The 25,514-nt window shown below is 39.2% G+C and overlaps 1 protein-coding gene across 22 annotated transcripts in view; it reads right to left on the reverse strand.

Annotated features, from left to right (window-relative positions):
• Nucleotides 1-25,514, reverse strand: part of DISP1 (dispatched RND transporter family member 1) — a 174,372-nt gene that overhangs the window by 127,486 nt on the left and 21,372 nt on the right. For 10 of the 22 annotated variants that reach the window (XM_078356458.1, XM_078356453.1, XM_078356447.1 and 7 more), the window contains one exon: nt 5,692-24,464. The exons of 7 other annotated variants lie outside the window; for them this stretch is intronic. The gene's annotated coding sequence lies outside the window, so the exon portion shown is untranslated. The remainder of the gene's footprint in view (nt 1-5,691; nt 24,465-25,514) is intronic. 5 more of the 22 variants (XM_078356460.1, XM_078356454.1, XM_078356457.1 and 2 more) reach the window with 2 other exon arrangements.

Below are 25,514 nucleotides of genomic sequence, written 5' to 3' on the forward strand. Positions count from 1 at the left end.
GCTGCCTCTTTTTAAAAATTTGCTTAGTTTTTCTATGCCTCTTCTCAACAAAATACAAGGATAATTTCAGTTGCAATGTCTGAAGACCTAATATGTGCACAGACTGTGATAGACACTGAACAAATAGTGAACAAGGCCAACAACATATTCCCCAACATTCCAAAATTTACAGTCTAGGTTACAGAATCAACTAGGAGAACTAATTTATCCCAAACGCTATGTGGAACTCTTTCTGCTAGTCAAATATTGAAGAGTATAGTTTCCCTCTAATTGTATTTTATCTTACATCTCCATTTTATTTTCTATATCTTAGTCTTTTAAAATCTACTTTTGAGAAGATAGTCTTAAATTTATCTCCCAACCCTTCTACAGAATTAACCATTTTTGAAATACCCAAGAGCCTTTATTTATTCTTTGAATGATCCCATCTACAGTGTCCTGTTATTCTTCTGTAGATACAATATCTTCTCTTATCTCTGAGAATTTTAATTACAGCTTTTTTAAATTTTAAGTTCTGGGGTACATGTGCAGGATGTGCAGGTTTGTTACATAGGTAAAGTGTGCCATGGTGGTCTGTTGCACCTATCAACCCATCACCCAGGCCCAGCATGTATTAGCTATTTTTCCTAATGCTCCCCTGCCCGCTACCCCACCTCCTGACAGGCCCCAGTGTGTGTTGTCCCCCTCTCTGTGTCCTTGTGTTCTCATTGTTCAGCTCCCACTTATAAGTGAGAACATGTGGTGTTTGGTTTTCTGTTCCTGCGTTAGTCTGCTGAGAATAATGGCTTCCAGCTCCATACATGTCTCTGCAAAAGACATGATCTCATTCCTTTTTATAGCTGCGTAGTATTCCATGGCATATATGTATCACATTTTCTTTATCCAGTCTATCATTGATGGACATTTGGGTTGATTCCATGTCTTTGCTATTGTGAACAGTACTGCAACGAACATACATGTGCATGTATCTCTGTAACAGAATGATTTATATTCCTTTGGGTATATCCCCAGTAATGGGATCACTGGGTCAAATGGTATTTTTGGTTCTAGATCTCTGAGGAATCACCATGCCATTTTCTACAACGGTTGAATTAATCTACATTCCCACCAACAGTGTAGAAGTGTCCCTATTTCTAGATAACCCTGCCAGCATCTGTTATTTCTTGACTTTTTAATAACCATTATTCTGAATGGTGCGAGATGGTATCTCATTGTGGTTTTGATTTGCATTTCTTTAATGATTAGTGATATTAAGCCTTTTTTCATAATTTGTTGGCCACATGAATGTCTCCTTTTGGGAAGTATCTGTTCATGTCCTTTACCCATTTTTTAATGGGATTGGTTTCTTTCTTGTGAATTTGTTTAAGTTCCTGGTAAATTCTGGATATTAGTCCTTTAACAGATGGATAGATTCCAAAAACTTTTTCCCACTCTGCAGGTTTCTGTTCACTTGATGACAGTTTCTTTTACTGTGCAAAAGTTTTTTCATTTAATTAGATCCCATTTGTCAATTTTTGTTTCTGTTACAATTGCTTTTGGTGAATGAAATCTTTGCCTGTGCCTATGTCCTGAATGGTATTGCCTAGATTTTCTTCTAGGGTTTTATGGTTTTTGGTTTCATATTTAAGTCTTTAATCCATCTTGAGTTAATTTTTTGTATAAGATATAAGGAAGGGGTCCTCATATCTTAAAAAGTATCCATTTTAATTTTCCATTTTCTGCATATAAAACACAACTAGACTTTCTTTTGTGGCCAGTACAGATACTATAGATAATAGTTCTCCCAGTACCATTTATTAAATAGGGAGTCCTTTCACCATTGCTTGTTTTCGTCAGGTCTGTAAATCAGATGGTTGTAGATGTGCAGTCATATTTCTGAGTTCTCTATTCTGTCCCACCAGTCTATGTGTCTGTTTTTGTACCAGTATCATGCTGTTTTCGTTACTGTAGCCTTGTAGTATAGATTGAAATCTGAAGTCTGGTAGCGGATGCTTCCAGCTTTGTTTTTTGCTTAGGTTTGTCTTGGTTACATGAGCTCTTTTTTGGTTCCATATAAATTTTTAAATACTTTCTTCTAATTCTGTGAAGAATGTCAATGGTTGTTTAATGGGAACAGCATTGAATCTATACATTACTTTGGGCAGTATGGCCATTTGCATGATATTGATTCTTGCTGTCCATATGCATGGAATGTTTCTCCATCTGTTTGTGTCCTCTCAGTTCCTTGAGCAGTGGTTGGCAGTTCTCCTTGAAGAGGTCTTTTACTTCCTTTGGTAGCTGTATTCCTAGGTATCTTATGCTTCTGTAGTAATTGTGAATGGCAGTCCATTCATGATTTGGCTCTCTGTCTATTGTTGGTGTGTAGAAATGCTTGTGAATTTTGCACACTGATTTTTGTATCTTGAGACATTGCTGAAGTTGCTTATCAGCTTAAGAAGTTTTTGGGCTGAGACGATGGGGTTTTCTAGATATAGCATCATGTCATCTGCAAACAGAGACAGTTTGACTTCCTCTCTTCCTATTTGAATATTCTTTTATTTTTTCTCTTGCCTGATTCCCCGGCCAGAACTTCTAATACTATGTTAAATAGGAGTGTTGCGAGACGGCATCCTTGTCTTGTGCTAGATTTCAAGGGGAATGCTTTAAGCTTTTGTCCAATTCCAAAGTCTATAATCTTAATTCTTCATTCTATATCACAGTTTTTCTCTTTTTCATTTTTTTTAAGATATGTAGTCTCACTATGTTGCCCAAGCTGCAATGCAGTAGCGATTTACAGATATGATGATGGTGTACTATGGCCTCAAACTACAGGCTTAAGGGATCCTCCCACCTCAGCCTCCTAACTAGCTGAAAGTTACGCTGTTTTTAAGTATCAGTTAAGACCGTTTAAAATGCAAAATGAATCCAATCTGGTCTTAACTTATCCATTTGAATAGAATGATTAACTGGTGATAACATTTTGAATGTTTCTGAAAGTTCTATTACTAATATAGGCCTGGCACGGAGGCTCACACGATAATCCCAGCACTTCGGGAAACTGAGGCAGGCAGATCACATGAGGTCAGGAATTCAAGACAAGTCTGGCCAACATGGTGAAACCCCATCTCTACTTAAAATACAAAAATTAGCCAGGTATGGTGGCACGCGCCTGCAATCCCAGTTACTTGGAAGGCTGATGCAGGAGGACTGCTTGAACCTGGGAGGCAGAGATTGCAGTGAGCTGAGATTGTGCCACTGCACTCCAGTCTGGGTGACAGAGTGAGACTCTGTCTCAAAAAGAAAAAAGAATTATAATAAATATAAAAACATATTGTACACTTAATTCAATATTCTTGCCCAAAATCAAGCGCAATCAATGGATATTGTATGGTAGGGAACAGTTGGTTTCCATGACACCAACTTCTAAAATTTAGGGGCAAATGCCTAATACTTTGTTTTTCCTTAATACCCTCCTATGTGCCTGTATCCCACTGCTGTATGTTTATCATCGAGCTCCTGTCTATGCTAGCCCTAAAAGAAAGTCTAGTTGTCTCCATGTGGAAAAGACCAACTATCCCTACTTGCTCAGGCACATTATCACTAATTTCTTGTGGGAAAGACAAACGCTGCCTTCAAGTTCAGAAAAGGAAAATGGAAAACACTAAGCACCCATACCTGGATTAGCAACGAATGACAGCAACACAGCCTGGAACTATTAGTTTCATCTGGGTGGGAAAGACTCTTAAAACAGGAATTTCTGGCTGCAGCTCTGCTATTTGCTGAGAATTTTGAAAATTAAACACTGATCCACTAAAAGTAGAATGTGCTACGTAATTCACAGTAACATGTAGTCCCTTGCAGCTAAAGGTTGATATGTCTAATAAAGGACTACATGTCAAAATCAAGTTCCCGATATTTCCATTTGAACTGGATGAACAATAAATGACAGTGATACAAGCTCAAAATATTCACACCCTGGGGCTGCCAAGCTAAATAATTTAGTATCTTTCTGAACAGAAGAATCTTTTCCTCCAGGAAACATTTTTCAAAATATTAAATGTTCTGTTAGTTTAGTTCTCCTCTTGCAAGCAGCTGCATTCTTTTGTTTTTGAAACTGGAGAATGATGGTCTTGGCACTCTTATAATTGGAGAAAAATTCCAGTCTCATTAGATAGGAAGCATTCAAATCACATACCTCTATAGCTTATAAATTACAGTACTCTTAAAATTATGTGAAATTAGAATTGGTCAAATTATCTTCAAAATTTGGGAAGAAAAAAATTTTTAAATAAAGAAGAGGGAAGCACTTCACACTGCAAAATTAAGCTAGTCAACTCTTCAAATTTCATTTCATTAAGCATGTAAGCATTTAGCAACCAAATTAGATTAACCGTGAAAATCAGAAAGCGCCGGTATAATGAAGAATTGTTCCTTACATAGGAAGTACGGTGACATAGCTGTATCTGCTAGTACATAATAACGATTTCCATGTGCTAACCCTGCAAAGGTTGAGACTCATTATTGGCTAAAATATGCTGCTTTCTAACTAGTTCAGTTTGTTGCTTACATATATATTCTTCCTAATGAAGATAATAAGTTTTCCATTTAGGAACATAATTTTCAAGGCTTTCAAATATTGTTTAAATCTTTCTTTTCTAACAGATCTTAACTGGCTCCCAAGGCCTGGAACTCAAGTGTTATTTGTCCCTGCTTTCCTATCTACAAAAAGGTTTGTGTGAGGAGAGGGCCAGAGGGAATGGCAGAAGAAAAGAATAAGAGAGCACAGGTGAAAGGTCTTGATGTGGCTCCTCGTCATACATGATGGGACCCTCAAGAGGTGGTATGCAAACACTAACTCAGGAAGATTCTATGACAAGTAAAAGCTAGTTTATTGTCTTCAAAGTTCTTTGCTTTCCTTTGTGTCTAGTAGAAGTTTCCTAGTTAAAAGGATGTGGGGATGAGAACCCCGTCCTTCTTGGCAACCTTATTCCCACTAGTAGTACTCAGATTCCTGTGAGGAGCCCCAGAGCTCCCTAGACAAGGTTGAAAATGATTCAGAATGAACTATCATCCCACTTCCCCAGGCAAGACAAAAAAGCTCACTAAAGGAGCCATTCTACTGTTCCCCAAAATCTTGTTCATCCCAAGCAGTTAGGCATACCCATTTACCTCCTTAACATTTGGGTTTCAAAGCACCGTATTCTGGGTGGACATGATATCTGCCATTTTTGATGGAAAAAAAGCAAAACACTGAAAATTTAAGCTCAACTATAGGATTCCCAATTAACCAACTGAAAGGAGGACACTGAAACTCACCAGTTCGCCACCTTTAAAATAAAAAAATCAGTGTCCAAATGGTATTTCTTAGTACCCAGAATTCAGAACTATCTCCAAAACAGTGACTCAACAGTCCTAGGGATATGGTTTGGCTATGTGTCCCCACCCAAATGTCACCTTGAATTGCAATAATCCCACATTGCAAGGGTGGGACCAAGTGGAAGTGACTGGATCATGGGGGCAGTTCCCCCCATGCTGTCCTCGTGATAAAGACTGAGTCTCACAAGATCTGATGGCTTTACAAGCATGTGGCATTTCACCTGCTTGCACTCATTCTCTCTCCTGCCACCTTGTGAAGAAAGGCCTTCCACCAGGACTGCAAGCTTGCTGTGGCCTGCAGACATCCAGAACTAACCTCTTTTCTTGATAAATTACCTAGTCTCAGGCAGTTCTTTACAGCAGCGTGAGAATGAATTAATACATCCAGCTTCCATGATTCAGCCTTGTTAAGAGGTCTGCGAATCAAAGAAACAGAGTTACGAAAAATAAAGCTCTTGTAGTTTTTCCCCTTTATAGTCTGTGGCCAACATCCTGCCACGGCGTTTTCTTTCCACAGCAAATTTTATGTTTTGGGCACAAAAATTTTGATGAGTAATGTTTTGATACATATAATATATAGCAATCAGATGAGGGTAGTTAGCATAGCCATCATCTCTAACATTTATCATTCCTCTGTGTTGAGAATGCTCAATATCCTCCTTCTAGCTATTTGAAACTATATATTATTAACTATAATCATCCTGCAGCAATATAGAACACTAGACCTTATTCCCCCTATCTTGCTGTGATTTTGTATCCCTTAACAAACCTTTCCCTAACCCTCCCGTTACCCTATCCTTCCCTCCCTTTGGTATTCTCTGTTCTACTTTTTACTTCTGTGAAAACAACTTTTTTAGCTTCCACAAATGAGTGGGAATATGCAGTGTTTAACTTACTCTTCCTGGTTTATTTCACTTACCATAATGTCCTCCAGCTCCATCCATGTTGCTGTGAATGACAGGATTTCACTGTTTTTTATGGCCAAACAGTATTCCATGGTGTATATATAATACACTTTCTTTATTCATTCATTTGCTGTTGGACACCGAGGTTGATTCCCTATTTTGGCTATCGTGAACAATGCTGCAATAAATATGGGGGTGCAGGTGTCTCAGTGATATAACATTTCCTTTCCTTTCGATAAATTCTCAGTAGTACTATCACTGGATTGTATGGTAGATCTATTTGTAGTTTTGTTTTTTGTTTTTTCGGGAAACTCCATACTGCTCTCCATAGTAGCTGTACTAGTTTACATTTGCACTAACTTATGGGTCCCCTTTTATCCACATCTTCACCAGCATTTGCTATTTTTTATCCTTTTCATAATAGCCATCCTAATGGATGGGATGATACCTCCAATGTGAACCTGGCAGTTCTTTTCTGAACAGCCAAAAATCATGGCCTTCCACCAACTTCATTATTAAAACACAGAAAACAAATTAACAGAGACTAAATAAAAGGCTTTTTTCTATGAAATAACTAATGGCATTCTAAAGCAAAATTTGCTGTTTCCGCAGACTCCATTTACTTCTTCATTGCACATACTACTATTTGTATATGAATACGTTTGGTATACATACACAAATATATTTTTTTTTCTCAAATAGTCATTATTCACTACTGTACACCCAAAGGCCAGCACATGCTAGGCACTCAGTTCACTTTTGTTAAATATGTATTTGGCATTGTGTTATCTATGCTCTACATGCTAACCTAAGGTTAATCACTAGTGGTTTAAAAAAGGAAAGGGGAATGCACGAGGTTCTTGTTTGTTCATTTGGTTTGATTATTCCCCTGTAGAGCCAAGGTCTTAAAAATGGGCATTTTATTTTTGAGGTCAGAATTATCAGTGCAAAGATTAAAGCAGTGCTATTTTCAAAGGAATAGTTTCCTTCTTTAGACATTTAAACATGAACAAGATGTGTAAAGAATGTCTTCCTGGGTTATCTCCTTTCCTAGAAGAGTTCTAAGTTTTTCAGGCTGTCATGATGATTCATGTGAATGATGATTTTAGTTAAGAAAACAACTGTGGTGCCAGGCACAGTGGCTCATGCCTGTAATCCCAGCACTTGGGGAGGCCAAGGTAAGGGGATCATTTGAGTGCAGCAGCAAGATCAGCCTGGGCAACAACATGGTGAAACCCAGTCTCTACCAAAAAGTTGTTTTAAATAATTTCTTAAAAACCAACTTTGGCTCTTTGGCCAACTAGAAAAATATATACTAAAAGTCTAATGGCTGTTCTGTTATAGAAGGCTTTTAAAAAAAACCCAAATGCTGTCAATTTGGAATATTTTTCTAGTAAATTTATAACTAATTTTAAAACATTATTTTTCTACTAGATAATTAGCTTCTAAAATACTGAATGCTTTGGTTCCATGGGTATTTCACATAGAAATGGGAAAAAATTGAAACGAGAAATATTTACCTTGTTTTAAATTGAGCTAGCCATTTGTTAATGAATATCTGAAACTGGGAAAAAGAACTTTCAGGGAATGCACAATACAAAAAAAGTTTTAAAAACAAAGTTGTTGCTTATAAATATTAAAACATAACACCGTAATCTAATATTATCATACAAATCCAGTGTATATGCTGAGTAACACTTTTTCTTGTATAGAAAAGTTCCCTAATACCAATAAGGTAAATGGCAAAGAGGCTCAGCAAATCAGCTGGGAGGGAAGGTTTGCTACCTCCTATCAAGCAGTGGTTCTTAAACTCATAGAATTAGTGAAATCCTCTGGAACCCTGTAAAGAACTATGGAACCTCTCCTTCTCAAAACACACATTTGGCCGGGCATGGTGGCTCATGCCTTGTGAGGTAAGCACTTCGGGAGGCCTCAGGTATTGCACTCACCTCCACCTCCCAATGTGCTTGGATCACAAGGCATGGAGTTTAGTAGAACTCCATCTCTACTAAAAATAGAAAATTAGCCAGGTGTGGTGGCACATGCCTGTGAACCTAGCACTTGGAAGACTGAGGCAGAAGAATCGCTTGAACCTGGGAGGCAGAGGTTGCAGTGAGCTGAGATTGCACCATTGCACTCCAGCCCAGACAAGAGTGGAAACTCTGTCTCAAAATAAATAAATAAATGAAAATGCATAGTCATAAAATTTTGTATCATTTCAGAAATTAGTAGGTCTTCTGAAGGACATTAGAGATCTCAGGTTAAGAGCCCCTGTGGCAGAAATACAGAGATATAGGCACATGAAATAAAGAGTGGCCATTGGGCCTGTCAGATAAAAGAATAGGAGTCGGCACTATTCACAATAGCAGAGACATGGAATCAACCTAAATGTCCATCAGTGACAGATTGGATAAAGAAAAAGTGGTACATATACCTCATGTAATACTATACAGCCATAAAAAAGAATGAGCTCATGTCTTTTGAGGTTACATGGATGGAGCTGGAGGCCATTATCCTTAGCAAACACAGGAACAAAAAAAACAAATATTGCATACTCTCACTTATAAGAGGGAGCTAAATGATAAGAACTTATGAACACCAAGAAGGAAACAACAGACACTGGGATCTACTTGATGGGGGAGGGTACGGAAAGACAGAGGGGCAGAAAAGATCACTATTGGACACTAGGATTAATATTTGAGTGATGAAATAATATATACAACAAACCCTCGTTACACGTTTACCTACGTAACAAACCACATGTACCCCCAAATCTAAAATTTTTAAAAATTAAAATACAGTGGAAAAAAAGAATAGGAGTTGGAAGACAGAACATTTTAAAAGAATAAAAACATGGGGTAAAGTGGAGAAAACAGAGGGTTTAAAAAAGAGAGAACAACAGAGTTCGTGAAACAACAAAAAAAATAGAATGGTTAAAAAACTAAAGAGAAAGGCAAAAACAATAATAATCATAATTAACAGGGTTAGCAGGAGAGAGAAATGGAGGGAAAATGCACAAGGAAAAAACTCTACTTACGTTGAACTTTACTGCCAGCGTTTATTAAGGGTTTCTCATGTGCTGATAACATGCTAAGCATTTTTTATGTAACTAACTTAAATTTCACAGAAACCTTATGGGGCCTAACATTTTACAGCTTAAGAAACTGAGCCGGAGAAATGTTTAGAATACTGTTCAGTAGCCTAAAAAGTGACAGAGTTAGGATTTAAACAAAGCTAGTCTCTCGGTCCTTATTAGCCATATCCACTATACATCCTGACTTTCTAACATTCTAAAAGGCACCTCTAGACCTCTCCTGTTTGTGTTCCTTCTGAAGACAACTTGCTGATAAGAAGGCGACACTAGAATAAATTGTATTTCTTACTAGATACGTACCAGAATCTAAATTACACTTAGATTGAGATCCAAAACTGTTATGATCTTCATTCCAACTGAAATGGTACCTTTATTTGGGTTTTTAATTTTTAGAAATTTCATAATTTCACTTGTCAAAATATTTAATGTGCATGTACATTAGAATATTTTCAAAAGTATACACAGAAATACGGCCTGTAACAGTCCACTACTATTTGCTAATACTCACTAAAGTACTTCAGATTCCACAGCCTCCTGCTAAGGTACATGTTTGTCAGACTGGTTGCCAGCTGTTTTGTTTTCGTTCTGTTTTACAATACTGTTCTGTTAAAGCTGCCGTCCCAAATCATGGATACCTTTTTTTTTAGCTATATTGATCTTGAAAGGTTTATGTTATACAGATTTGGTCTATTGCACCTCAGTGTGGTTTTCATTTAGACAGCCTTTTTTTTTTTTTTTTTTTGTACTAATACTAGGTTTAGAAGTAACTTCGCTCTTCTCAGATTTTCAGTAATTGGTATTTTTCACGTGGTTACCTGTGCAAAAAATATAATGAATGCTTCAGAGTGGGGCTGCCCCTTGACAGTGTGTTTCTCTTTTATAAGTGAATGGTTGAAATAATCTTGTCACAGGTGTGGAACAAATAGAAAACAGATGCTTGGATTAAAAATGCACTAATCTGATCTCATAAAAATACAAATTCATTACCTGATGGCAGTCAAAGAACTGAAAGAAGCATTTAGAGAAAGTAACACTAGAATATTGGTGCTGCAATGACCATCATTTTATTAATATGCAGTATAGACACATTCACTGTTGAGGACTACAGATGGAATACATATCAAAGGCAGAAAATATACAAAAAGATGCACTCCAAAAATGTGAATTTTTGCCTTCTTCGTGGTTAATATTATACAAGGATTTGGTGAGGTACCAACAAGCACTTTGGGACGTAGTTCATGGGAAGTCAGCATAAAAACACTATTTAAGTGTTCTCATCCCATCCCTATATTTAGAAAAAGGCCTCGGTGAATGTGTAGAGCTCTGATATAAATATTTCCACATTAATGGAAGACAACTAAGTACACTGGTATACATATATTACCCCTTGCATGTTGTTTGTATTTATTTGTTTATATGTGTGTTTCCCCAGTCTGTGAGCTGCTCATAGTAGATATTATATCCTATTCTATGTTCAAACCCTGGCACGGTGAGGTGCTAAAAAAGTATGTGTTAAATGAAATAAGACGTAGTCTCTGCCCTCAAAGAGCTTGCAATCTAGAGCATCCGTAAGTCTAAACAGCTTAACTTTATCTAATATTGAACACATTTTAAAACATAATTTATCTGTATATAAAGCATATAAACTTTTGCCAACTCCATATGCAGAGAATAACAATTAAATATCCTATACGTTTTTTATTTAAAAAGCCACTACTTATTATAATTTTTACTTTTTTGTAATTTACTCTCCTATTGTTTGTAAAGTTGATTCCTTTTACCCTGAGATGCTAATAGTTGCGAATGCGTGTTGACCATTTTATACTACACGACCTGCCACACTGACCATTTTATACTACACGACCTGCCACACTGACCATTTTATACTACACGACCTGCCACACTGACCATTTTATACTACACGACCTGCCACACTGACCATTTTATACTACACGACCTGCCACCACACTGACCATTTTATACTACACGACCTGCCACACTGACCATTTTATACTACACGACCTGCCACACTGACCATTTTATACTACACGACCTGCCACACTGACCATTTTATACTACACGACCTGCCACACTGACCATTTTATACTACACGAACTGCCACCACACTGACCATTTTATACTACACGACCTGCCACACTGACCATTTTATACTACACGACCTGCCACACTGACCATTTTATACTACACGACCTGCCACACTGACCATTTTATACTACACGACCTGCCACACTGACCATTTTATACTACACGACCTGCCACACTGACCATTTTATACTACACGACCTGCCACACTGACCATTTTATACTACACGACCTGCCACACTGACCATTTTATACTACACGACCTGCCACACTGACCATTTTATACTACACGACCTGCCACACTGACCATTTTATACTACACGACCTGCCACACTGACCATTTTATACTACACGACCTGCCACACTGACCATTTTATACTACACGACCTGCCACACTGACCATTTTATACTACACGACCTGCCACACTGACCATTTTATACTACACGACCTGCCACACTGACCATTTTATACTACACGACCTGCCACACTGACCATTTTATACTACACGACCTGCCACACTGACCCTTTTATACTACACGACCTGCCACACTGACCATTTTATACTACACGACCTGCCACACTGACCATTTTATACTACACGACCTGCCACACTGACCATTTTATACTACACGACCTGCCACACTGACCATTTTATACTACACGACCTGCCACCACACTGACCATTTTATACTACACGACCTGCCACCACACTGACCATTTTATACTACACGACCTGCCACACTGACCATTTTATACTACACGAACTGCCACCACACTGACCATTTTATACTACACGACCTGCCACCACACTGACCATTTTATACTACACGACCTGCCACACTGACCATTTTATACTACACGACCTGCCACACTGACCATTTTATACTACACGACCTGCCACACTGACCATTTTATACTACACGACCTGCCACACTGACCATTTTATACTACACGACCTGCCACACTGACCATTTTATACTACACGACCTGCCACACTGACCATTTTATACTACACGACCTGCCACCACACTGACCATTTTATACTACACGACCTGCCACCACACTGACCATTTTATACTACACGACCTGCCACCACACTGACCATTTTATACTACACGACCTGCCACACTGACCATTTTATACTACACGAACTGCCACCACACTGACCATTTTATACTACACGACCTGCCACCACACTGACCATTTTATACTACACGACCTGCCACACTGACCATTTTATACTACACGACCTGCCACCACACTGACCATTTTATACTACACGACCTGCCACACTGACCATTTTATACTACACGACCTGCCACACTGACCATTTTATACTACACGAACTGCCACCACACTGACCATTTTATACTACACGACCTGCCACCACACTGACCATTTTATACTACACGACCTGCCACACTGACCATTTTATACTACACGAACTGCCACCACACTGACCATTTTATACTACACGACCTGCCACCACACTGACCATTTTATACTACACGACCTGCCACACTGACCATTTTATACTACACGACCTGCCACACTGACCATTTTATACTACACGAACTGCCACCACACTGACCATTTTATACTACACGACCTGCCACCACACTGACCATTTTATACTACACGACCTGCCACACTGACCATTTTATACTACACGACCTGCCACCACACTGACCATTTTATACTACACGACCTGCCACCACACTGACCATTTTATACTACACGACCTGCCACCACACTGACCATTTTATACTACATGACCTGCCACCACACTGACCATTTTATACTACACGACCTGCCACACTGACCATTTTATACTACACGACCTGCCACCACACTGACCATTTTATACTACACGACCTGCCACACTGACCATTTTATACTACACGACCTGCCACACTGACCATTTTATACTACACGACCTGCCACCACACTGACCATTTTATACTACACGACCTGCCACACTGACCATTTTATACTACACGACCTGCCACACTGACCATTTTATACTACACGACCTGCCACACTGACCATTTTATACTACACGACCTGCCACACTGACCATTTTATACTACACGACCTGCCACCACACTGACCATTTTATACTACATGACCTGCCACCACACTGACCATTTTATACTACACGACCTGCAACACTGACCATTTTATACTACACGACCTGCCACATTGACCATTTTATACTACACGACCTGCCACACTGACCATTTTATACTACACGACCTGCCACCACACTGACCATTTTATACTACACGACCTGCCACACTGACCATTTTATACTACACGACCTGCCACCACACTGACCATTTTATACTACACGACCTGCCACATTGACCATTTTATACTACACGACCTGCCACCACACTGACCATTTTATACTACACGACCTGCCACCACACTGACCATTTTATACTACACGACCTGCCACCACACTGACCATTTTATACTACACGACCTGCCACCACACTGACCATTTTATACTACACGACCTGCCACCACACTGACCATTTTATACTACACGACCTGCCACCACACTGACCATTTTATACTACACGACCTGCCACCACACTGACCATTTTATACTACACGACCTGCCACACTGACCATTTTATACTACACGACCTGCCACCACACTCACCATTTTATACTACACGACCTGCCACACTGACCATTTTATACTACACGACCTGCCACACTGACCATTTTATACTACACGACCTGCCACCACACTCACCATTTTATACTACACGACCTGCCACCACACTGACCATTTTATACTACACGACCTGCCACCACACTCACCATTTTATACTACATGACCTGCCACCACACTGACCATTTTATACTACACGACCTGCCACACTGACCATTTTATACTACACGACCTGCCACACTGACCATTTTATAATACACGACCTGCCACCACACTGACCATTTTATACTACACGACCTGCCACCACACTGACCATTTTATACTACACGACCTGCCACCACACTGACCATTTTATACTACACGACCTGCCACACTGACCATTTTATACTACACGACCTGCCACATTGACCATTTTATACTACACGACCTGCCACCACACTGACCATTTTATACTACACGACCTGCCACCACACTGACCATTTTATACTACACGACCTGCCACACTGACCATTTTATACTACACGACCTGCCACCACACTGACCATTTTATACTACACGACCTGCCACCACACTGACCATTTTATACTACACGACCTGCCACCACACTGACCATTTTATACTACACGACCTGCCACCACACTGACCATTTTATACTACACGACCTGCCACCACTGACCATTTTATACTACACGACCTGCCACCACACTGACCATTTTATACTACACGACCTGCCACACTGACCATTTTATACTACACGACCTGCCACCACACTGACCATTTTATACTACACGACCTGCCACCACACTGACCATTTTATACTACATGACCTGCCACCACACTGACCATTTTATACTACACGACCTGCCACACTGACCATTTTATACTACACGACCTGCCACACTGACCATTTTATACTACATGACCTGCCACACTGACCATTTTATACTACACAACTGCCACCACACTGACCATTTTATACTACACGACCTGCCACCACACTGACCATTTTATACTACACGACCTGCCACCACACTGACCATTTTATACTACACGACCTGCCACACTGACGATTTTATACTACACAACTGCCACCACACTGACCATTTTATACTACACGACCTGCCACCACACTGACCATTTTATACTACACGACCTGCCACACTGACCATTTTATACTACACAACCTGCCACCACACTGACCATTTTATACTACACGACCTGCCACCACACTGACCATTTTATACTACACGACCTGCCACCACACTGACCATTTTATACTACACGACCTGCCACACTGACCATTTTATACTACACAACTGCCACCACACTGACCATTTTATACTACACGACCTGCCACCACACTGACCATTTTATACTACACGACCTGCCACACTGACCATTTTATACTACATGACCTGCCACCACACTGACCATTTTATACTACACGACCTGCCACCACACTGACCATTTTATACTACACGACCTGCCACACTGACCATTTTATACTACATGACCTGCCACACTGACCATTTTATACTACACAACTGCCACCACACTGACCATTTTATACTACACGACCTGCCACCACACTGACCATTTTATACTACACGACCTGCCACCACACTGACCATTTTATACTACACGACCTGCCACACTGACCATTTTATACTACACAACTGCCACCACACTGACCATTTTATACTACACGACCTGCCACCACACTGACCATTTTATACTACATGACCTGCCACACTGACCATTTTATACTACACAACTGACACCACACTGACCATTTTATACTACACGACCTGCCACCACACTGACCATTTTATACTACACGACCTGCCACACTGACCATTTTATACTACACGACCTGCCACCACACTCACCATTTTATACTACACGACCTGCCACCACACTGACCATTTTATACTACACGACCTGCCACCACACTGACCATTTTATACTACACGACCTGCCACACTGACCATTTTATACTACACGACCTGCCACCACACTGACCATTTTATACTACACGACCTGCCACCACACTGACCATTTTATACTACACGACCTGCCACCACACTGACCATTTTATACTACACGACCTGCCACACTGACCATTTTATACTACACAACTGCCACCACACTGACCATTTTATACTACACGACCTGCCACCACACTGACCATTTTATACTACACGACCTGCCACACTGACCATTTTATACTACACGACCTGCCACCACACTGACCATTTTATACTACACGACCTGCCACCACACTGACCATTTTATACTACACGACCTGCCACCACACTGACCATTTTAAACTACACGACCTGCCACACTGACCATTTTATACTACACAACTGCCACCACACTGACCATTTTATACTACACGACCTGCCACCACACTGACCATTTTATACTACACGACCTGCCACACTGACCATTTTATACTACATGACCTGCCACACTGACCATTTTATACTACACGACCTGCCACCACACTGACCATTTTATACTACACAACTGCCACCACACTGACCATTTTATACTACACGACCTGCCACCACACTGACCATTTTATACTACACGACCTGCCACACTGACCATTTTATACTACATGACCTGCCACACTGACCATTTTATACTACACGACCTGCCACACTGACCATTTTATACTACACGACCTGCCACCACACTGACCATTTTATACTACACGACCTGCCACACTGACCATTTTATACTACACGACCTGCCACACTGACCATTTTATACTACACGACCTGCCACCACACTCACCATTTTATACTACACGACCTGCCACCACACTGACCATTTTATACTACACGACCTGCCACCACACTCACCATTTTATACTACATGACCTGCCACCACACTGACCATTTTATACTACACGACCTGCCACACTGACCATTTTATACTACACGACCTGCCACACTGACCATTTTATACTACATGACCTGCCACCACACTGACCATTTTATACTACACGACCTGCCACACTGACCATTTTATACTACACGACCTGCCACACTGACCATTTATACTACACGACCTGCCACCACACTGACCATTTTATACTACACGACCTGCCACCACACTGACCATTTTATACTACACGACCTGCCACCACACTGACCATTTTATACTACACGACCTGCCACCACACTGACCATTTTATACTACACGACCTGCCACCACACTGACCATTTTATACTACACGACCTGCCACCACACTGACCATTTTATACTACACGACCTGCCACCACACTGACCATTTTATACTACACGACCTGCCACCACACTCATCATTTTATACTACAAGACCTGCCACCACACTGACCATTTTATACTACACGACCTGCCACACTGACCATTTTATACTACACGACCTGCCACCACACTGACCATTTTATACTACACGACCTGCCACACTGACCATTTTATACTACACGACCTGCCACACTGACCATTTTATACTACACGACCTGCCACCACACTGACCATTTTATACTACACGACCTGCCACACTGACCATTTTATACTACACGACCTGCCACACTGACCATTTTATACTACACGACCTGCCACACTGACCATTTTATACTACACGACCTGCCACCACACTGACCATTTTATACTACACGACCTGCCACACTGACCATTTTATACTACACGACCTGCCACCACACTGACCATTTTATACTACACGACCTGCCACACTGACCATTTTATACTACACGACCTGCCACACTGACCATTTTATACTACACGACCTGCCACCACACTGACCATTTTATACTACACGACCTGCCACACTGACCATTTTATACTACACGACCTGCCACACTGACCATTTTATACTACACGACCTGCCACACTGACCATTTTATACTACACGACCTGCCACCACACTGACCATTTTATACTACACGACCTGCCACACTGACCATTTTATACTACACGACCTGCCACCACACTGACCATTTTATACTACACGACCTGCCACCACACTGACCATTTTATACTACACGACCTGCCACACTGACCATTTTATACTACACGACCTGCCACCACACTGACCATTTTATACTACACGACCTGCCACCACACTGACCCTTTTATACTACACGACCTGCCACACTGACCATTTTATACTACACGACCTGCCACACTGACCATTTTATACTACACGACCTGCCACACTGACCATTTTATACTACACGACCTGCCACCACACTGACCATTTTATACTACACGACCTGCCACCACACTGACCATTTTATACTACACGACCTGCCACACTGACCATTTTATACTACACGACCTGCCACACTGACCATTTTATACTACACGACCTGCCACACTGACCATTTTATACTACACGACCTGCCACACTGACCATTTTATACTACACGACCTGCCACACTGACCATTTTATACTACACGACCTGCCACCACACTGACCATTTTATACTACACGACCTGCCACCACACTGACCATTTTATACTACACGACCTGCCACACTGACCATTTTATACTACACGACCTGCCACACTGACCATTTTATACTACACGACCTGCCACACTGACCATTTTATACTACACGACCTGCCACACTGACCATTTTATACTACACGACCTGCCACACTGACCATTTTATACTACACGACCTGCCACCACACTGACCATTTTATACTACACGACCTGCCACCACACTGACCATTTTATACTACACGACCTGCCACACTGACCATTTTATACTACACGACCTGCCACACTGACCATTTTATACTACACGACCTGCCACACTCACCATTTTATTCTACACGACCTGCCACCACACTGACCATTTTATACTACACGACCTGCCACACTGACCATTTTATACTACACGACCTGCCACACTGACCATTTTATACTACACGACCTGCCACCACACTGACCATTTTATACTACACGACCTGCCACACTGACCATTTTATACTACACGACCTGCCACACTGACCATTTTATACTACACGACCTGCCACACTGACCATTTTATACTACACGACCTGCCACACTCACCATTTTATACTACACGACCTGCCACCACACTGACCATTTTATACTACACGACCTGCCACACTGACCATTTTATACTACACGACCTGCCACATTGACCATTTTATACTACACGACCTGCCACCACACTGACCATTTTATACTACACGACCTGCCACATTGACCATTTTATACTACACGACCTGCCACACTGACCATTTTATACTACACGACCTGCCACATTGACCATTTTATACTACACGACCTGCCACACTGACCATTTTATACTACACGACCTGCCACATTGACCATTTTATACTACACGACCTGCCACACTGACCATTTTATACTACACGACCTGCCACATTGACCATTTTATACTACACGACCTGCCACCACACTGACCATTTTATACTACACGACCTGCCACACTGACCATTTTATACTACACGACGTACCACCACATTGACCATTTTATACTACACGACCTGCCACCACACTGACCATTTTATACTACACGACCTGCCACCACACTGACCATTTTATACTACACGACCTGCCACACTGACCATTTTATACTACACGACCTGCCACCACTGACCATTTTATACTACACGACCTGCCACCACACTGACCATTTTATACTACACGACGTACCACCACATTGACCATTTTATGTGCATCCTCGTTTAATGCTCACAATCACTCTAGGCAATAAACACTACACTGTCTCACTATCACGCATGCAATTTAAAAACAAACAGATAAGTGGAACAGAAGAGTATAGTAACAGAACAACAGAGAACAGGATACAATGGAGATGGTATTTCAACTCAGTGGAGAAAGGATAAATTAGTCAAAATAATGTTGGAATAACTAGTTATCCATTCAGAAAAATAAAATATAATTATATCCTAAAATATTCTCCAAATAAATCTCAGGTGTACTAAAAATTAAAATGTAAAAGAACAATAGGTTCACAGAAACCGGGGGAGAAAAAGAAAAAAATAACAAAAGCCATAAAAAGTACTAAGAAGCTATATTTTCATAACCATTAAAAAAGAGAAAGACGGACAAAACTGACTATTCGCAAGTTTAAAATTCTACATAGCGCTTTCCCTTCTTCTATTTTGTTAACCATGGGGCTAATGAAAAAAATTCTTGGGAGAAATTTCCTCCTTCTCCCTTCCCTTTCATCCTTTTCCCTTCTGCCTGGGTTGTACAAGACTTTTGGGGATGGGAGTTGGTGTGTCTTGGAGCAAGAATTTGGGGCCAGGTGCAGGCAGGAGAGTCGTTATATACAAATAAATGGAGCAAATAAGTAAATAAGCCAGGTTTCCACTGCAAGAGGAGGGAATTGCAACCATGGAAAGGGAAAAGGCCAGAAAATAAATAATCTATTGGACTGGATTGGAACTTGAGGTATAGGTGTAAACTTATTGTTATTTATAAAGATGATTTGCTCTAAAAAATCGCATGTGTATTATCTACATTCCTGTGTGCATATGCACATACACATTTTTATATGTGTAAATATAAGCTCTGTCCACTCACAAAACCTAAAAGAAATGATGTCTTCATAGCAATGAGCACATCTAGTATTCACATCTTTGTTTCTAAATATCATTTTCCACTAAAAATAACCAGGACCCTGGAGTGAAATGGCTGAGTAAGGCGCTAGACCAGGGAAAGTATAAGATGCACCTAGAATATCTCATTATAACAGAATTTAAGAAAGTTCTCAAATAACTATAAGACATGTCAAAAGGACACAATAGTTAGCTTAATGTATGTCATTTCCACCGGCCATGCCTGGGATAACATGAGCATCAGAATGAGTAAGGATAATACAATTTTACCTCTGTGGAAAGAACAGGATGAGATGTCTGCATACCTAGACAAAGACTGACAGAACATCCTCATTAGTGGTCAAGTTGTATTGGAAACTTGGAGGGAAATATAGCAGAAACCACTTTAGTGGCTTTTTTTAATCATTATTTTATATAGTAGATATAATAGTTTCACTGTATAAATACTGTTGAGGAGCTACAAAAATTAACACAATGGAAACTTTGTAATAACATAAAAAGTTAGTTACAGTGAATTAAAGAAAACATGTTTTCACTAAGAATCTGCCTCTTCCTCAACATGTACACATGTGGACAAGGACTGAAAGTCCTGCTATCACAGAAACTCACGAGTTTGAAACCAGAGCTCCATCCAACACAGTGGAGAATAAGAAAACTCCCTTTGTCCTGTATTCCACTTCTGGGGAAACCATAAGCCTTAGACTCATCTTTACTTCCACCTCCATGCTCTCTCCCCATCCAATGCATTCTGTCTCTAAAATGCCATCAAACTCTCCTCTTCCCTGCTGTTTTGATATGCAGAACTGCTATCCTAATTCTAGTCATTATCAACTCATATTCCCTGTCTTTTCACACTTTTCATTGGAACCTCCACACTGTCCCTAAAGTTGTCTTTCTGTACAAACATTTTCAAAACACAGATGAAATCCATAGTCAACATACATAAAAATTAACTCAAAATGGATTCTATAATCCATATAGACATAAATGAAAAAGATGAAAACTATCAAATTTCCAGAAGAAAATCTAGAAAGAAACCTTCAAGACCTTAAGCTGGTCAAAGATTTTTTTAGCATACAAAAAGCACAAGCCTTGCAAGAACAACTGATAAAATGAACTTCATCAAAACAAAAATGTTTGCCAAGGACATTAACTAGTTGCTAAAAAATCCAGATTCACTGTGAATTATTTTGAATATTAAAGTATGTCAAGTGATTAAAATATTTCCAAAAATTAAACTCCCAAACAAATTTCTACCCAAAAAGTTATCATAGAGGGGGGAAAAAGTAAATTGTCTTGTGATAGAGGTGATATTAATTAAACTGTCTTGCTGAAGTACAGATAGAGCCAAAACACACAATACCTACACGTAAACAAATCAGTTCACAATCATAATAAAAATAATTCAAAATGACCTAAACATATTGTTCAAATATGCAGACACTCATCAAGCACAGGATTAAGAAATACTTATTGTGCTAATGTAAACTGCATTGCAAATCTACACAGTGTTTCCAAAGCACCTGCTGAAACAGATCTAATATTTGTGAAACTTTTGTCTCTTACATGGAAAAAGCACCTAAGTCAAAACAACTTTGAATAAAAAATATGCTAAGTTTTTTTAAGAGTCCTTTAAAGCAACTGTATCTACGGTTAAATGTCAAAACAACATATAAATCATTAGATTATATTTACTATCCATCTAATTATTGTCTTCCACTCCTTTTTTTGCTTTAGGGTGACAAATGAACTGAAGAACCCATTTTGAAAGCACTTACAATACTTCACTGTGTCCTTCTTCAGCATTTACCAAGAGCAAAGCAAATTAATTTAAATATTCTTTAGAAGAAAAATCATTTTTTCTAAACTCTTTAGCACTGCCAATCTAGCAATGGCAAAAAACACAATTACGTTTGCACCAACCTAGTATGTTAAGTGGAGATTTGACCTTTTTAACACCACATAACAAAAAGTCATTTTACTTTAATAAATGACAATTAGCAATTTTCCTGAAATTTAGAGTCAAAAAGTTAAAGCATTCCATTTTATTAAAGTAAATTGGCTAAACCCTAACTGTTGAATTTGAAGTTTTAATTGTTGCCCAGCAATTTCTATCCTTTTTTATATTGAAAATACCTCTTCATGGTCTACAACTAAATTGAAGCAATTGTTGAAGACGCTGGGGGGTTACTCCAAACCTCACTTTGCTTCACAGTATCTTATACTACTCACACAGAAGTACAGATATCAATACAAATCTCATTGTAATTGTTCCATTCTGTTTCCTTGTCACACGGCACAATGCTGCATAATGCATTTTTTTGCATTCAGAAAAACTCAGTGTCTCACTTAGAAACAGCTTTGAAAATTGGATCATGGCCTATTTGTAATTGATACTAAAGCTTAAATACCTTTCCAGCAAAATTATAATAACTTCAAAATACTCTGGGATTAACCATTAAAATGTTTTTGTTTTGGTTACAACACTAATGAACACCAAATGTTAGAATTTATTCTAACGGTCTAATACATCAAGGATTTTCTAAAAGGAAAGGCTGGATCAGCTATCTATTATATAACTAAAGGCAGATCAGTCAGTACTGATACAGATAATACTTGAAAGATTTAATACTTAAGTGTACAATCAAGCATAAAAAGTTTAATTCAGAGAGTCTGCTAAATTAGACATTATTTTTTCCCATAAAAATAGCAAACTCCTGTTTTCTAAGCTACACTTGAAAGCCTTGTCTCTTTCACTCCTTACACAAGCCACTTAACCTTCAACTTGATCTCCCCATTCCTATAAAATGTGGTGATGCTACCATGCTTTCTTGTATCACAAAGGAATAAAAAGGAACAAAGGAAGCAAAAAGGAAATTAAGGGAACCTGAACACATGGGGTCTATTAAAGCCTGGTAAGAAGAGCTGATATGATGGAATTTTAGGAAACAAATGTGTAAATGCTGATAATAGAGACTATTTTGATGATCATTACATTTGGCATTGCACCACACCCACAGTGATGGAAAGTAAATATTTAACAAATGGTAGATAACACTGATAGAGTGATGTTTAATGTGCCACCTGTTAAACTGGGCAATTTATAATCTCTAGTATTCGCAACTCTTTAAGGTAGTGTTTTGTTTAGGCCACTAGATAGGCTAATCAGCTGTAACAAATAAATACAAAAAAAACCCAAGGGCTTAAATAAGATAGAAATTTATTTCTCTCTCACATAACAGTGCAAGAGTAAGTGGATAACCTAGGGTGGGGAGAGACTCTGCTCCAGCGAACCCAGACAAGCCAGTCAGTTCTGCCGTCTTCATCATTTGGCCTCCATCTCTGGCTCCAAGGCTGCTGCTTTAATTCTCGTCATTTCCCAGCCAAAGAAAGAAAAGAGGACATCCAGGACAAATGGCTTTTTCTTTAATAAGATGACCCAAAAAGTTGCCCACATCTCTTCCTTTCACATCTCAATGGCCCAAACTTATTAAGCCCAATCTACCAGCATCTACCTGGAAAATACAGTTGCACTTGGGTAGTCACGGGCTAGCTTAAACTTCAGACAGGACTAGAAATTTTATTTCTGAAAAGAAGAAAAGCAGAATGGCTACTGGAGTGTATTTCGCAGTCTCTGACACAGGTAGGTAATAATCCCTATTAAAGATAAGAAAATTGAAAATCAGGGTTACTTGCCTAAGGCCACATAGCCAGTAATGATTAAACCAGGTTTCAACTCCATCTTCTGTCTCTGGATCCCATACTATTGCTGAGTGACTATATATATATATATATATATAATTAAAAAAGAATATATATGTATATACGCACTATATATATTCTTTTTATATATATACACACTATATATAAATTTTAAAATATATACGTATATATACACCCACATATATATATTAATGAATATATGAATATACATATGTGGGTATATATATACATATATATTCTTTTTTACTTTCTTGCTCAAGTGGATGATTGAACAAGATTTTATATATTATCCATATATATATATTATATATATTCTTTTTTAATTTCTTGCTCAACTGGATGATTCTAAGCAAACAGTCTTGGGTGTCCTCCTTAATACTATTTGTTTTATTACAAATCGTCCTTCCCTTAGGTGGAAGGGACCTTGATATTTAATTCTAACTCTCTCATTTTATACAAAAAGTATCTAAAACTCAGAGATTAAATAAGTTGTTTAAGGTCCCACAGCCGATACTGAAGAAAAGGGCAAGCAGAGATCCTAAGTTCCTGATTTTCATTCCAGTGCTCTTTTCACTACCCTATTCTATCTTCTAGTGAAAATAAAGTTCATCCTGTCATAATTATAGTCATTCCCAAATGTTAAATGGTTTAAAGTAACTTTTTCTTCCAAACGATAAGAAAGCACTAGTTCTAAGCAGACGTTAAAGTCTGGTCACACATGACTACTTCTGTACATTTACTGAGAATTCATCAAGTAATGTTATATTTGGACTAAGATAAAGCTACAGGAAGAAACCTTCACAGTTTCTTCTGTGAAGTCACAGTAGTTTCTCTGTGTGTCTCTAAAACCTAGCATGCTCACTTGCAAACATCATGAGAGTAAAAGAATTTAAGCCTGGTTTTTTTTTTTTACCCCAATTATGTTTACCTTCATTTTGTGGTCACTAAAAGATTCTGGTACCAAGTGTGCCCTCAGAAAATGAA

The sequence above is a fragment of the Callithrix jacchus genome, chromosome 19 (assembly GCF_049354715.1).
Source record: "Callithrix jacchus isolate 240 chromosome 19, calJac240_pri, whole genome shotgun sequence".
NCBI classification, from domain to species: Eukaryota; Metazoa; Chordata; class Mammalia; order Primates; family Cebidae; genus Callithrix; species Callithrix jacchus.